Source organism: Podarcis pityusensis (genome assembly GCF_964106645.2).
Source record: "Podarcis pityusensis genome assembly, chromosome: 5".
NCBI classification, from domain to species: domain Eukaryota; kingdom Metazoa; phylum Chordata; class Lepidosauria; order Squamata; family Lacertidae; genus Podarcis; species Podarcis pityusensis.
In genome coordinates this window covers 96,409,555-96,419,049 of record NC_138032.1, presented here as the reverse complement: position 1 = coordinate 96,419,049, position 9,495 = coordinate 96,409,555, and the positions used below count along the sequence as shown (strand labels likewise).

Here is a 9,495-nt window from a genome sequence, read left to right as displayed (position 1 = left end):
GCTCACCCCGTCGACCTTCTGATCAGCAAGTCCTAGTCTCTGTGGTTTGTTTTTTTTTTAAATAAATATTTTATTAGATTTTCTTATACAAAGTCAATAGTGTAATACAAAGAAAAGAAAGTAAAGAAAGAAAAGAAAAAAAGATATAAAAAGAACCAACTTTCCAACCCATTTTTGCCAATCTAATCGGACTTCCCCACATCTTCCAGACCCTGCGTTCTTTACAATAGAAACATCAGCAATTTGTTACCTTGTTTTATACCTTACTGTATCTTTCAGATATTATGTTTCCAAATTCGAAATGCTATTTCCCAGTTACTTATACCTTAAAATAAACATAATAAAGTTACTTCACGTTTCTACCTTGTCTTTCTTATAACTTAATTTCCAATTCATCAAATCTAGTTGCTGAAGCTATAATTTCCAAATCATGCACATTCTTAACATTCATATAGCTTAAAATGTTTTTGCAAATAGTCCTTAAATTTTTTCCAGTCCTCTTCCATTATTTCTTCTCTCAGATCACGGATTCTGCCAGTCATTTCTGCCAATTCCATATAGTCCATCAATTGCGTCTGCCACTCTTCCAGTGTGGGTAGATCTTGTGTCTTCCAGTACTTTGCAATTAAGATTCTTGCTGCTGTAGTTGCATACATAAAAAAGGTTTTGTCCTTCTTTGACACTTTCTGGTCCACAATGCCCAGAAGGAAGGCCTCTGGTTTCTTGGGAAAGGTATATCTAAATACCTTTTTTAACTCATTGTAAATCACTTCCCAGAAGGTCTTCACTTTTGGGCAGGTCCACCAGAGGTGAAAGAATGTCCCTTCAGCCTCCTTACATTTCCAACATTTATTATCAGACAGGTGATATATCTTAGCAAGCTTGACTGGGGTCATGTACCACCTATATATCATTTTCATAATGTTTTCCTTCAAGGCATTACATGCCCCTAGTCTCTGTGGTTTAACCCACAGTGCCACCCGCGTCCCTTACCAAATATATAAATATATAAATATATATGTGTGTGTGTGTATATATATCTCCTTGCTTCATTTCACTTCCTAAAAATAATAATAATAATATAATTTATTATTTATACCCCGCCCATCTGGCTGAGTTTCCCCAGCCACTCTGGGCGGCTCCCAATCGAGTGTTAAAAACAATACAGCATTAAATATTAAAAACTTCCCTGAACAGGGCTGCCTTCAGATGTCTTTTAAAGATAAGATAGCTGCTTATTTCCTTGACATCTGATGGGCGGGCATTCCACAGGGCGGGTGCAACTACCGAGAAGGCCCTTTGCCTGGTTCCCTGTAACTTGGCTTCTCGCAGTGAGGGAACTGCCAGAAGGCCCTCAGCACTGGACCTCAGTGTCCGGGCTGAACGATGGGGGTGGAGGCTCTCCTTCAGGTATACTGGACCGAGGCCGTTTAGGGCTTTAAAGGTCAGCACCAACACTTTGAATTGTGCTCGGAAACGTACTGGGAGCCAATGCAGATCTCTCAGGACCAGTGTTATGTGGTCCCAGTGGCCACTCCCAGTCACCAGTCTAGCTGCCGCATTCTGGATTAATTGCAGTTTCCGGGTCACCTTTGAAGGTTATTATTACTTGCATCTGTCCATTTGTTGTTCTTGCCCCCCCCCCCCCCGTCTGTCTCCAGAGACAATGGAGGAGTGCACCTTCGGGGGTGAAGTCAAACCATTACTGTACAGAGTTACAGCGCCTGCTGTGGTTGCAGAGACTGATAAGGGAGGTACATGTTTCATTGCAGTTGGGGCAGATGAAGGGGGGCAATCTTTTGTTAGGGAGAGCAGAAACTGAAAATTGCCTTGATTTGTTTTGATGGGGGGCAATTGCCCCCCACCCACCCCCTGGCTAAGCCCATGTGTCTGGTGGTGCTGCTGCAGATGCCCCCTGGCGTTTCTTCTCTCTGTGCTCCTCCCGGCGGCCATTCCCTTCTTTGGCCAGGCTGACTCAGGCTGACAGGAGTCCAACAACACCTGGGGGAGGGTTGCAGCCAACTTGAACTGGGAATGTGATAGTGGCACATATGTAGAGCAGGGAAAGGCATGGCTATGCCAAAAAGGGTTGATGGTCAACACTTGGAAAGCACCTTTCTTTGCAAGCCACATGGATCAGCTGGTTGACAGGTTTTATGGCACACTGTGCAGTAGACTCACTGATGGCATTGTGATGTGAAGCAAATGACAAGTGGAGGTGGGTTAGCCCACCCTGCCCACCTGTCAGATGCCTGCTTGTCACACCTAACCCATGGGGGGGGCGGCAGGCAGAAAGATTTGGCCAGGCAGCTGAACCCACTTCCCTGCCACTGCCCTGCATGTGCAATATCAATATTTAGCAGCATTGGAGGACAGCCAAACAGCAAGGTTTCAGACAGAAATCACGTTGCACCACCTCCTGAAAACAACCTGCAGGAAACATTGGAACCACTGTGACAGAGTGCTTGCGATTCTTAAACCCTCATGCGACACACCTATAAGTAATAAGTGCCTCTTTATATAAACACTCCTATAATTTATGCTTTGAGGGCTACTGTGCAATATTCTTTAGATAATCACCACCAAGTTTTATGTGCATATGTAAATATTCCTATAACAATCTTTTGAAAATGACTGCGCAAACACTCCTATAATTTATGCTTTGAGGGTTACTGTGCAATATTCTATAGATGATCACCACCAAGTTTTATGTGCGTACGTAAATATTCCTACAAAAATATTTTGAAGATGACTGCGCAACATGCCCTTCCAAATATTGCTAAATTGCAGCTCCCATAATCCCTTCAATTAATGATTGCATTGAGATGTTGCCCAACACACATGCAACCTACTCCAGGATGTCCCAGTTTCTTCCTTTCATGAACTTTCTCCCATTTCCAGGTGGCCTGGACACTGATTACTACTATGATGTAGGCAAAAAAAGCTTTCTGTGTGTGCAGCCAAACCTCACTTTCTTATTCAGCCCACAGGCACTCACCTCGATTCGGTGGGATGGACATATGAATGCACTCTTAGTGACAACTCTGAAATATTTTTCTCTGGCCCAGTTCAAGATGGGATCCTTTTCAATTCTATACAGACAGCAGGAGTGTGATTCAGATTCCACTGGTATGGAGTAGCCACTGACCACTGAAGGCCATTAACAAGAACTCTGTTGTCCAACAAGATAAAAGGAATAGGGCCATTTTGCATAACAAAATGACAAATTAACAACAAAAGGTAATTCTGAGACAGCAGGGATATGTTGGTAGTAGGAGAAAGGGAGACAGAACTCAAGACAGAGACCAGACAGAGCCTGGTATGTAAAAGGTTTTTATGCTACATGTAAGTGGGGAAGTGAATGGCTTGGGATTTTGCTCATTAAGACTGTGTCTGGAAAAAAATGCACATGAAGACTACAAGATTTCCACCCCACTGCCTGACGCATCAGAGATTTTAGGTAGGCCACACTTCTCACTAAGCTCTGGAATACCAGAGGTTTTCTTTCATGAAACCAAGTGATGTCAGTGATTTAATTGGTATTTCCAAGTAAAGATCACAATCTGGGATTATTTCGCTTGTACCCTTGGCCTCCCTCCTTTATAAAGTAAAGATGCAAGCTTGGTTTCACTCATTTGAAACTAATAGGATTTACTTCCAATGAATTTATTATTTACAAAATGTAAATAATAGGAAGCCTTCCTGATCAGTCCTGGGGAAACAGGTTTGAGGATTCTCAAAGGGAAAATTTCACTTGTCAGTCCTGCCTTTAGCACTGACCAGTGGTAGGTCTACTACTCAAGGCAGCCCTCCTTTTAAGCTCTGCCACGAAGAATCTCTGTTTGGGATATTATTACTGGTACTAAACAACACTCCATCTCTCTTCTCTTTGGCCTCAAACACAACCATGATTTGGCATTTCCACTTCCAGGAATAATGTTTCAAAAGTTTTATGAGGAAGTAATTAATAGTATCTATCCAAGTCAAAACAGCAGCTGAAAGAACCCATCTTGACTGGCTGGAATTCAGGCAAAGGTACAAAGTGGTTTATTACCAAAGGGTTTGCTCACAAACCATGTAGTCCCCTCTGCCAAAGGATGGTTCCAGACAAGGGCTTAATATTGTAAGCAGTGACGGAAAGATTGCAAATGGGTAGTTGGCAACAGATTGTTTTTCACTTGCAAGATTTCCCCCAGAGAGAATAAATCAGGTGAGGGATATAGGTTGGCATTCTGATGACCACAAGATTGTGCGGATGCTGCACAATCTTGCATGCATGAAAACCACTAATCCAGAATAAACATGCCTCTCCAGGCAATATTTCAAATAAGCACCATGGCAGGGAACTGCACTCTGGTGAGGTTCATGAGGGGTTGCCTAGGCCAGGTCGTTTTCTGGGTTGGCATTCCCTCTCCTCCTATGACACCAGCTATACTTCCAGTTTGTCGTTACTCCCTTGGCATCTTCGGGCTCAGACCTGGAATGGCAAACTATGGAGGGAGAGGGAAGCAGATGCAAGTCCCTCCCTTCCCCGCAATCCCCTCTCGCCCTAGTGTGGAGGCAGGACTTCCTATCCCCACTTCTCCCAAAGGTAGAAAGCATTGTCAGAATCTGGGGAGGCCTCTGAGCGTGGGGTGCCAAGCAGGGCGGGGACGAAGGAGGGCTGGGGCTCTCTCCCAGGCAGCGCCACAGGAGGAGGGGCCAGATGCCCTCTTGCAAGCCAGCTGCTCATGCTGGAATAGAGACTCTCGTGAGTAAGAGTTGTGCCCACCTGCCCTTTGCAGCTTGACAGGTGGGTGTGGTAAACCTAATGGGACAACTTATCAGCTGTTGTGCAGCCTTGAACATCTTAAAACTACCCCAAAGCCATGAACCTTGGCTCTTGCTCCTAGACTGGGCCCAACCACATCAACTAGGGCTGGACAAAGCTATTTTGGCACCTGAGGCAAACCACAAATTGCCACTCCACGTGCCAGGGAAGAAGGGGTGAGTGAAGAGCTATATCAGGAATAAGGTGGGGAATAAAGATCTACATGGAGAAGTGAAGATCTACATTGGGAACGAGGTTGTAGCGGTGGCATGGAGGGAGCTGCCAAGGAGGGAGCAGATCTTGCCTCCAAGGAGTGTGCCACAGCCGTTGCTGCCACTGTGGAACCAGCAACAGCAGTGGGTGATGCATTCCTGGGAAGCCAGATCTGCTGCCCCTGTAGATCCTGCCACCCAAGGTGGTTGCCTCATTTTGCCTCATTGGTGGGCCAGCCCTATTGTTAAGCCTTCACCTTGTTAGAGCTCTGGGACTGGATTAGCTCTCTGCTGCTGAGTCTGCTGCTGAGTCTCTGCCTTAATAAAGATCCTTTCCTTGTCATGTTTTCGCACCGTTGCTGGCCTTCTGCTTAAAAAGTGCTTTGTTCAAGGGCTCTCTCTGTTTCTCTTATGTCCTTTATACTTATTCCATGTGCCAGTTTCTGCACGTGTTTATGTACCCATTCTTCAATTCCTGTGTTGTCAATAGACACATTCAAACAGGGAAGTCAATGGGGCTCCTTGTGCCAATATTGGCAACATCAGGAGCCTGGATGGTTCTACAAAAACTCCCATTGTGATTAGAAATAACTTAGAGTTCTTACTGATAAACACATTGAGTTGGTAGATCATGTTTTTTGATTTGGTGCCAGATATTCATGGTTAATTTCTGTGTTCCCAAAGAGAAATGAGGATTAATATTTCCTCAAGGCATACATGATGAGCTCTGAAACAAAAGAAGCAATGTTTTGCAGCACACAGCCACATACAGGACTGGCTCTCAATATAGTCCTGTCCAGGGTTTAACCAATTGCTGTGAATAAGCAGGACTTACAGCAATTGCAGGAAAAAACCAATGACTTTTAAATAGGTGTGGTTCAAAAGCAACAAATGCCCAGCAAAATAGATCACAACTGGAGCTGGTTCAGCTGTTGCAATGAAAATTGCTATTAATGACAAGTGAGTGACATTTCTGTATCCTGTAGGGTAGAAAGTATTAATTGCTTTATTGGTCATTCGGTTAATTAGAGCTTGGTCCTATGCAGTGCTTTTTTCCTGGGGGGACGCAGGGGGACGCATACCCCTAAACATTTTGTGAATCTACGTTTGGCCTCATTGAGGGGCAGTATTTCAATATGAGTAGGAAAAGGAGAGGACTCCCAAACATTTTTTTAAAGAAAAAAATCATGGTTTGAGAGGCAGACTCATAGCAACCAGACCAACCTAAGGGCGGTTGCAGCAACAAAAAATTTACTCGCAGTGAAGCTGAAGTGGGGGGTGGAATACAAAGGCTACCTCGTCTCTGTCGATGGCTACATGAACGTGCAGCTTGCAAATACAGAAGAATATATTGATGGTGCATTATCTGGACACCTTGGTGAAGTTCTGATAAGGTGCAATAATGTCCTTTATATAAGGGGTGTGGAAGAAGAAGAAGAAGAAGATGGAGAAATGAGAGAATAACTATTTTGGGGGGAAAGTTGTTGTTTTTTAACTTTGCTAATAAATTTAGTTGTCCTGTTTCGTTTGCTTGCTTTTTAAAGGTTTCGTCAAGTAACATTTTTTATGGCCAAACAATAAACATTGTCATTGAAGAAAAATAAAAAGAAAATAATCATGTTCCTACGCATGTTTGTTGTAAGTTCTACTATGTTTACTGAAGCTTGTTCCTGAGCAAATATGCATTGGACTGTCATACAGTCATACGACTGGCAGGGGTCAGTTGGAAGAGCTGATTTAATTTTGCTGCCTTGCTAATAAAAGGGAATGGGAAATGACAACACTGCAATATTGTTATTCATACCGAAATCTCTGAGTGGTGAGTGACTTCAGGGGTGCCAAGACATGCCTCAGCTTTTGTTTCTTTTGAATGAAGATCACTGGAGACAATGGTGTTGATGATATATAGTTTTATTTACACATATATCCAGGCTGAGCCAGGGCCGGCCCAAGACATTTTGGCACCTGAGGTGAACCACAAAATGGTGCCCTCCCCAGGGAAGAAGGGGTGAGTGAAGCTCTACATCAGAAACAAGGGAGGACAGAAAATCTACATCAGAAACAAGCAGGGAATAAAGATCCACATGCTCTGCATTCCTTGGAGGCTGGATCTGTTGCTCCTGTGAATCCTGCCATCTGAAGTGGTCATAGAATTATGGAAATGGAAGGGACCCCAAGGGTCATCTAGTCCAACCCCCTACAATGCAGGAATCTCAGCTAAAGCATCCATGGCAGATGACCATCCAACCTCTGCTTAAAAACCTCCAAAGAGCTGTCAAACAGCTCTTACTGTCAGAAAGCTATTCCTGATGTTTAGTTGGAATCTTCTTTCGTGTAACTTGAAGTCACTGGTTCGATTCCTACCCTCCAGAGCAGGAGAAAACAAGCTTGTTCCCTCTCCAATATGACAGCCCTTGAGAGCCCTTGAAAATGGTTCTCATATCTCCAAGGTGGTCACCTCATCTTGCCTCATGGGTGGATTAGACCTCAGCTGAGCAAAAGATGGAAGGACTCACAGCATTAACACGCAAAGAGATCTTGCTCCCCAGCAGTGCCAACTTGAATAAAATATGGGGGGCCCAGGTAAGCCCCACCTGTGTGATCACAGCATGACCGGCGGTCAAGAATGATGGGAGCTGGAGTCTAGCAACACCTGAAGGTCTGAATCATGGAATCATAGAATTGTAGAGTTGGAAGGGACCCCGAGGGTCTAAGCTCCTGCAATGCAGGTTCTCAACTAAAGCATCCCTCAACTAACCATCTAGCATACTCCCTCATCAATGAAATATGTTTACAACCTAAGTAGCAGAACTTGTCTTTCCAGATCTATGTCATTTTCTTCCATATCTGCAAGTGGCTGTATTTTGAAAGATTATTGTGAAGATTCTTACTCATGGAAATATTACTCAACTTGCACCGTGTGACAATGACAACTGTTGCCCAGTATGTGCTTCTCATGAGTAAACAGATCTCCCCACTTCCTCTTCAGTCTTTTCAGCATATGAAGGGAAATTGGGCTGAAAGACTGAAGAGGAAGTGGGAGTGTCTGTTTACTCATAAGAAGCACTGACCAGGTACCAGGCACACCCTAATGTTAAAAAGAACAAACAAACAGGGGATCAATGGAAGCAGACAGAAAGAGTTGCAGGCAGAATAAAAGGCTGGAATGGATCTGGAATGGATCTGCAATTTCTGCCTGCATCTGTCTCTGGAAGTGGCAGTGGGGTGATTATAGTTCCAGTGGCAGCAGTAAGGGAGGATGAAGGGCTACTTCTTCTGCAGGCAGAAGCTGTAGATCCATTTCAGTATCTGTCTCCATCTCATGGTTCTGTCTCTGTCTGAGCTCTGCTGACCACCTTCTATGAAGAGAGATCTGTGGACCTTGGATCCACCCTCAGACCTCCAGATCTGCTCTTCCTCTGGTCAGCTTGGCCCAGGTCTTTTTCTCTGCAGGAAAAATCTCCTGTTTTAGCTTCTTGGCCACTCTTGTGGTTGTTTAGTTAGCCTTTTGCCTCTTTAGCTTGCCCTTATCTTTACTTATTTGTCTTGTGACATTTCCCTTGAAAATTATAGGAAGGGATTTGTATGCCAGTTTCACCAGTTCCTCCATTTGGTGCAGGAATTTTATTTTTAGTATTAAAAGGGCTTGCACCTACACCCACCAGTTTTAACTGTTCTTTGAGATGCAGAGGGGAGGAAAATGGATAACTGGGACATTCCAGGATCAAACCAGAAATGGGGACAGTTTCGGTAATTCCAGGACTGTCCCTGGAAAATAGGGACACTTAGAGGGTATGAGTTCATTGGCATCCGGGGCTTTGTTCCTGTGAAATTATTATTATTATTATTATTATTATTATTATTATTATTATTATTTTATTTGTACCCCGTCCATCTGGCTGGGTTTCCTCAGCCACTCTGGAGCTTCTCATAACTTATCAACTTGTGATAAGAAAAATCAGTCAGGGCAGACAAACAGCCAAAAATATCGCTTTACCACTATGACCAAATTTCCTTTGAAACACAGAGGAGTTTGCGGCACATTCCACAGCTACCTTCCATTCACATACAATAGTATGCCAACCATCCAGACATCACGCTTTCCTCATGCAGTTACTGTGTGTGCTCAGAATTCCTAGAAACGCCCAGTGATTCTGTGGTCAATGACTAGCTTATTTCACAGACAAGTCAGTGTCGAAAGTGTTCCCAGAGGGTGGTCTAGTAGCGAAGAGAGTGAGCTGTGAGGCAAGAAGTCCATCATTCAACCCAGTGGCAGCGATGGACACATCAGATGGTGCAAGGCCAAGCTATTATTAGCCTCATTCCCCCACCCCATTCTGCAGCTCAAGCGATAGATGTAGAGAAAATGCAGCTAAGAAGCTCAGATTATGTATATATGACTGACACTCTTCTTTGGAAATTAAAGCAACGTCCAGACTTTAACATTCAAAAAAAAGTTTACTTGCAGAAACT

At 43.9% G+C, this 9,495-nt stretch overlaps 1 long non-coding RNA gene across 1 annotated transcript; it reads left to right on the top strand.

Annotated features, from left to right (window-relative positions):
* Window positions 1–1,090: 1,090 nt before the first annotated feature.
* On the top strand, window positions 1,091–5,369 carry LOC308478008. Its single transcript, XR_013986804.1, has 2 exons — window positions 1,091–1,754; window positions 2,902–5,369. It is a non-coding gene; the product is annotated as an uncharacterized lncRNA (long non-coding RNA).
* The last annotated feature ends 4,126 nt before the right edge of the window (window positions 5,370–9,495 follow it).